Below are 7,387 nucleotides of genomic sequence, written 5' to 3'. Positions count from 1 at the left end.
GTTGCCTGGGTGGCTCAGTTGGTTAAATTGCTGCCTTCAGCTCGGGTCATGATCTCAGCATCCTGGGATCGAGTCCCGCATTGGGCTCCTTGCTCAGCAGGGAGCCTGCTTCTCCCTCTGCCTGCTACTCTGTCTGCCTGTGTTGGTGTGCGTTCTCTCTCTCTCTCTCTCTGACAAATAAATAAAATCTTTAAAAACAAACAAACAAACATTTGAAAGAATCTGTGAGCTTTAAGGTTAGTAACATCTTTTCAGGGATGTAGCATGTGAAGAGAACCACCAACACTACGTAGATAGTGAACAAAGCAGAAAAGTCTTTTGACTAAAGTGGGGAAGACAGTAGAAAAAAATATTTACACTAAAGAAAGGGTTCAGAATAAAATTTTTTTTACAGGATGCTAAAAAATTAATCTTCAGCCGTAATGAGACCTCTCCGAGCTCCTAAAACTTTTGCTTTCTTCTCCTTCGTCTTTGCTCATGTTGTTTCCGTTGTTCCTCCCTAGTTTGGAGAGGAGGTTGTTTGCAAGTTTTTTTGTGGAAGCTAACTCTGTTTACATGTTCCTTCAGAGAATTATTTTCTTTAGATTGACCTCATGGTTTCAGTTTGCCTTTGTGGGGACGAGACAGACTTGCTTTGAGATCAAACACTGGCTTCTTGCTGGAGACTGGAGTCTGTGCTGCCTGAGTTGTCAGCTTGAATGGTGTAAGGACAGAAGCAGTATTCCTGGTTGTGGTCTTTATCTTGTATATCCCGAGCACAGCCTGGCCTTTTGGGGTACCCCCAGATATGGTCACATGTGGAGACTTTCTGGCTGGAGTCTTGGTCAGTGAACGCTTATGCTCATTATCTTTGGTAGCGGCTGAAAACCTGATGTTCATTTTAGTTCCCCAGAGCACAGAACGCTTGGCAGAGCCCTTCCCACACAAGGTGCTCCTGCCTGCAGCGCCCAGTGGCGGGCCCTGTGAGCAGCGCTGACTGGTGGGAATACAAACCAAGGGGAGTCTTACCCAGAGAGGAACTAGAGTCACCACTGTGCCCTTGGTGACCAGCTGCTTCTTCAGTTCATGAAATGCATTGTGTTCAATTTTTTTTTCTTTTTTCTCTCAATATATTGATCGATGGACTCCATTTCCTTAAAACGAGCCTCATGAAGCTTCATAAAGTTTGGAGTTGTGCTCCTAGTCCTTTCGCTTTTTCCAGGTTTGGAAAACCCATCTGTGTAGAGAGACTTCTTTGCTTCTAAAGGTACCTTCGAATCTTCATTACCACTTCTTCTTTGTCCTGAGGAAATGGCATTCTCCTGTCCTTGACTCCCATCTGGTGGTGAAGGCACTTGCGCAACTGTTCTGAGATCCTGGTGTTCCTGCTTTTTTTGATTCTGGAATTCAGTGTGATCACTTACTTTTATCTCTGAATGATCCTGGATGTCAGGGTTCCTGAGGACTATCTTGCACCTTCTCCTGGTTTTGGTGCCATGACCAGACGGCACCCTCTCAGCTTGTTCCTGGCCATAGCTCTGCAGTTTAGCCTCATCACAGGACAATGCAGAGGTCTGACTTCCATCATGGAAAGAAAGACATCCATCTGCCACATTCTTTTTTTTTTTTTTTTTCCTGGGAGCAAGACTATTTATTTGGTGTTCATACTCTCACTGACAAAAGGCAATGCAGTTGTTACACTCTTTTTTTAAAAATTTATCTATTTATTTTCAGCATAACAGTACTCATTGTTTTTGCACCACACCCAGTGCTCCATGCAATACATGCCCTCTCTATTACCCTCCACCTGGTTCCTCAACCTCCTACCCCCCACCCCTTCAAAACCCTCAAGTTGTTTTTCAGAGTCTACAGTCTCTCATGGTTCATCTCCCCTTCCAATTTCCCACAACTCCCTTCTCCTCTCCATCTCCCGATGTCCACCATGTTCTTTGTTATGCTCCACAAATAAGTGAAACCATATGATACTTGACTCTCTCTGCTTGACTTATTTTGCTCAGCATAATTTCTTCCAGTCCCGTCCATGTTGCTACAAAAATTGGGTATTCATCCTTTCTGATGGAGGCATAATACTCCATCGTGTATATGGATGAACCACATCTTCCTTATCCATTCATCCGTTGAAGGGCATCTTGGTTCTTTCCACAGTTTGGCGACCATGACCATTGCTGCAATAAACATTGGGGTACAGATGGCTCTTCTTTTCACTAAATCTGTATCTTTGGGGTAAATACCCAGCAGTGCAATTGCAGGGTCATAGGGAAGCTCTATTTTTAATTTCTTGAGGAATCTCTGCACTGTTCTCCAAAGTGGCTGCACCAACTTGCATTCCCACCAACAGTGTAAGAGGGTTCCCCTTTCTCCACAACCTCTCTAACACACATTGTTTCCTGTCTTGCTAATTTTGGCCATTCTCACTGGTGTAAGGTGATATCTCAATGAGGTTTTAATTTGAATCTCCCTGATAGCTAGTGATGATGAGCATTTTTTCATGTGTCTGATAGCCATTTGTATGTCGTCATTGGAGAAGTGTCTGTTCATATCTTCTGCCCATTTTTTGATATGATTATCTGTTTTGTGTGTGTTGAGTTTGAGTAGTTCTTTATAGATCCTGGATATCAACCTTTTGTCTGTACTGTCATTTGCAAATATCTTCTCCCATTCGGTGGGTTGCCTTTGTGTTTTGTTGACTGTTTCCTTTGCTGTGCAGAAGCTTTTGATCTTGATAAAGTCCCAAAAGTTCATTTTCACTTTTGTTTCCTTGGCCTTTAGAGACATATCGTGCAAGAAGTTGCTGTGGCTGATATCGAAGAGGTTACTGCCTATGTTCTCCTCTAGGATTCTGATGGATTCCTGTCTCACGTTGAGGTCTTTTATCCGTTTTGAGTTTATCTTTGTGTATGGTGTAAGAATAGTCGAGTTTCATTCTTCTACATATTGCTGTCCAGTTTTCCCAGCACCATTTATTGAAGAGACTGTCTTTTTTCCATTGTATATTTTTTCCTGTTTTGTCGAAGATTATTTGACCACAGAGTTGAGGGTCCATATCCGGGTTCTCCACTCTGTTCCACTGGTCTATGTGTCTGTTTTTATGCAAGTACCATGCTGTCTTGGTGATCACAGCTTCGCAGAAAAGCTTGAAATCTAGAAGCATAATTCTTCATTTAACTATTAGGTGTCATGAGGACTTTGGAGAATCTAAGATCTTGGGGGGAAGCCGTTCTGCCTCTAGTACACGAACGTTGTTTCCATTCGTGAGATTGGGAAAATTTTCATAGACAACTTCTTCCACTATATCTTCTAAACTTCTTTCTTTTTCCTCCCCTTCAGGGATTCCAATAATTCTGATGTTGGAACATTTCATGGCATCATTTATTTCCCTGATTCTGTTTTCGTGGCTTCTGAGCTGTTTGTTCCAGGCTTCCTCCTGATCTTTTCTCTCTATCTGTTTGTCCTGCAGATCACTAATTCTATCTTCTGTCTCAGTTACCCTAGCTTTTAGAGAATTTAGATTAGATTGGAACTCATTGAGAGCATTTTGAACATCATCCCTGGTGGCTTTCAGTTCTGCCCTAACATTGTGAACATCATCCCTGGTGGCTTTCAGTTCTGCCCTAATCAATTCTGTTTGGTCATCCATGGCTTTCTCCAACCTAGCTATTGCCTGGATAATTGTTAGTCTGAATTACTTTTCTGATATATTGTCTATGTTGATAGCCATTAGCTCTGTTGCAGAAGGTCCATCCTCTGTATTTTTCTTCTGTTGGGCATTCTTCCTAGTCATTTTGGTAAGAGATGACTGAACAGATGCAGCTGAATGTATCGCTTGTGGTGCAGTCAAGGTGCACCCTGGAATGCTTCTGTGCAATCAGGATTCCCCACCCAAGTGAGAGAAAAAATAAAAGGAAAAGAAATAGAGAAGAAAGAGACAAAAAAAAAAAAAAAAGAAAAGAAAAAAGAAAAAAAAAGAGAGAGACAGGAAAATAAGGGAATATAAAAGAGAAGGCTCAGCCCAAATGGGCCCCAAGATAAGATTTATGAAGTATACAAACAAAAACAGACAAACAAAAGGACTGATAAAAGTATATGACAAGAGAAAAAAAATTATATATATAGATACAAAAGCAAAAAAAAAAAAAAAAAAAAAAGGAAGAACCTCAGTGTGGGTGAGGAAGGTTATTTTGATTCTTCCTGGATGTATCTTGATGTTTTTGTTAAGGGACTCAACTTTCCTAAGATACAGGGGGATTAAAAATTGGTTTACCTATAGGGGTAGCATTGATTGGGGAAAGGGGATTACCTTGAAATTTAATTCTATATGTATATTAGAAAATAAAAATTAAAAAAGTATAAACTAGACTAAACTAAATTAAGATTTAAAAAAATTAAAAAAAAATAGAAAAGCAAAAGAAAAACACGGGTGTATGTAACAAAAAGTTCAGGTTAGAAGGTTATTAAGGAATTTGATGTACTGGACATCTCACTGTGATGGTAAATAGGTTAAAAAATTATCTATATATATAAAAAAAAGAACCAGAATATTGGTAAAGATTTAAAAATAAAAGTTGTATTTATGAAGTAGTGGTGGTTTTTCTCTTGTCATCTTCTTTTTTTTTTTTTTTTTTTCTCTTCCTTCCTGGTTGGTTTTCTGGGGGAGGGGCCTGACACGTGGGTTTTCAGACAATGATGTTCCCTGAGTTAGGTCCTCCTGCCCCCCTCAAGGGGGTGGGCTCTGAGGAAACTGTTTTTTTTCAGGCTTTTGTTCTCTGGAGGTTTTTATGTTCTTTCATCTGTTTTCTCTTGTCTTGACAGCTTTTGATGGTTTTTGGAGGTTTAGAGGAGAGCAAACAGCATCCAGACCTCCCTCTCAGAGAGAAGCCTCAGAATGCTCTGCAGAGCTGCTGGCAGAGTAGGTTCTGAGTCACGGTCCCTGGGGATGCAGGATCACCTACTTGTACCCAATACCACGGCAGCGGTGGCTGTCTGGGCAGCTCCAGACTGCCAGAGAGGTTCCAGGCAGCAATCGCACACTGAGATTTTCCCGCTGGCCCAGGCTGGGAATGCCTGTTTTTCAGGATGCCAGAGTTCCAGGCTAGTACCTGTGTGCACCTCTCCCAGGGGACGCGTGCGTTTCAGGAATGCTGTCTGGCCAGGCTCCCAGCCACTCTCAGGAGCTGGACCCCATGCGTTCTCAGGCGCGCTGGTGGCTCAGGGACCAAGACCTGCTTTATCCACTGCACTCTCTCTGGCTCAGCACCAGGGGAGGCCGTCCTGGGTCTGGCGACTTAAGCCCCTGTCCCTAACTGCCCCGATTCCCACAATATCCCCCCGCGATCTTTTGCTCTTTTTTTTTTTTTTTTTTGAGTGCTTTCAACCAGACTCCAAGCTAATGCTGGTCCCCAGACACAGGGCACTCTCGTACTGGGGTATTACTTTCCAGTTGGTCACCTCTGGTGGCTCCCTCCTCCTTTTGTTTATCTTCCGATATCAGTCTGACATTCCCACTCTGCTTTACCTGCCACTGGCGTCTTCTGCTCCTGTAGAGATCCAGACATGTATAATTCTGATCTCAGGCTGATTTCATGGGTGATCGGAGTTCTTTGGTAGGTAATCAGCTCACTTTAGGGTACAGGTTGAAACGGCACCTCCTCCTACTTCCCCGCCATCTTGGCATCTGCCACATTCTGATTCTCATTTTTTTTTTTTTTTGGCCTCATGTTTAAGGTGGGCTTTGAAGGCTTTTAACAACTTGTCTTCCCTCAGGTTAGCCCAGATGCCCAGATTCTTGGCTAAGTTCTGATGTTCTGAAGGTCGCTGTACTTGAAGGAGTCCAGGTCTTCAAGGGAGGGTACAGCCCTGGCGAGCTGCATCCAGGCAACCATGGTGTGTGCGTGTACTCCACCTTCAGCAGCTTTGTTCAAAACTCTGGCGCTCACCAGTACTTTGAAAAATAAATTTACAAGGGGAGCTCCAGCTAAAAAAGGAAAATGTGGTGCATGTGTGTGCATGCATGCACACACACACACACACACACACACACAGTGAAATGGTTTTCAGCCATAAAAAAGATGGAAATCTGCATGTACAGCAACACGGATGGACTTTTTAAGGGAATTATGCTCAATGAAATAAGTCAGAGAAAGACAAATTATGTGTGGTTTCACTTATATGAGGAACCTGGACAAAAAAAAACCCAAATTCTTGGATTCAGAGAACATACTGTGGTTGACAGAATTGAGGTGGGTAGAGGGTAAAATGGGTGAAAATCGTTAAAAAGTTCAAATCTCTAACTATAAAAATAAAGAAGTCATGGGGATGTAATATACAGAATGGTGAGTGCAGTTCATAATACTTATGGTGGGGTCCCTGAGTGCCTTAGTCAGTTGAGTGCCTCATGATACCAGGGTTGTAAGATTGAGCCCTGCATTAGACTCCATGCTAGGTGTGGAGCCTGATTAAGATTCTCTCTTTCTCTTTCCCTGGCCCCCACTCTCTCTCTTTCTTTCACTTTCTCTCCAGAAAAATTTAAAATAATACTCCCTGGTGTATTTGCAAGTGCTAAGAAAGTAGGTCTTAATAGTTTTTATCACAAGAAAAAAAATTGTCATTATTTATGCTGATCAATGTTAATTATACATATTGTGATCATTTTGAAATGTATACAAATATTCAATCATTATATGGTATACCTAAAACTAACATCATGTTGCATATCTAAGTTAAAAAAATAAACTATAGCCATAATTCCAGAGTATCATTTAAACTAAAAGATATAATAGTGGAAGAAAAGAAAAAGACTTACCAATTGGTTCAGCAAATCCTGATTCAGTGAAAAAAATATTGTCAGTTCTAATTATAATGTTGTGTATTCTCTTATTAACAATTTTTCTATGGCTAAGTATCTGGACTGTATTTGAGATTGTAGGCATAATTACATAGTTGTAAATATATTTTCAGAAATTTTTTTTCCTTTGTTTTATATTCTTAGTAATGCCCAAATTAGAATTTTGGGCTAAAACACATGCATAATTAATTATTTTGGAGACTTGTTACGTATCTTTAAATCTAGAGGTAACTGAATTTTGAAATGAAAAAAATGTTTTTGTATAGCATCTCTGATTTGCTTCTGATATGCTCATGAAATGCATATTAAGAAATATATGGTACTGTATCGTGACTAACATAATAAAAAAATAAAAACTTAAAATTTAAAAATAATGTATCATAGTACCTAAAATTGGAATTCATTTAGTGACTTCTGAGACTTAAACATTCTCCAAATGTTTAGTTTGACTTTTATGTTGGGTGAATTAACTGTACATGTTCTTCTACCATTTGCCAATAGAAAAGTTGTTGACCTAAAAAATGAGGCATTTTTGGTAGGTCAAAT

The 7,387-nt window shown here is 40.6% G+C and overlaps 1 pseudogene; it reads right to left on the bottom strand.

The window, feature by feature from the left end:
* Window positions 1-406: 406 nt before the first annotated feature.
* On the bottom strand, window positions 407-5,879 carry LOC123942215 (annotated as a pseudogene).
* Between the last annotated feature and the right edge of the window lie 1,508 nt (window positions 5,880-7,387).

The sequence above is a fragment of the Meles meles genome, chromosome 5 (genome assembly GCF_922984935.1).
Source record: "Meles meles chromosome 5, mMelMel3.1 paternal haplotype, whole genome shotgun sequence".
NCBI lineage: Eukaryota > Metazoa > Chordata > Mammalia > Carnivora > Mustelidae > Meles > Meles meles.
This window is presented reverse-complemented; position numbering and strand designations above follow the sequence as displayed.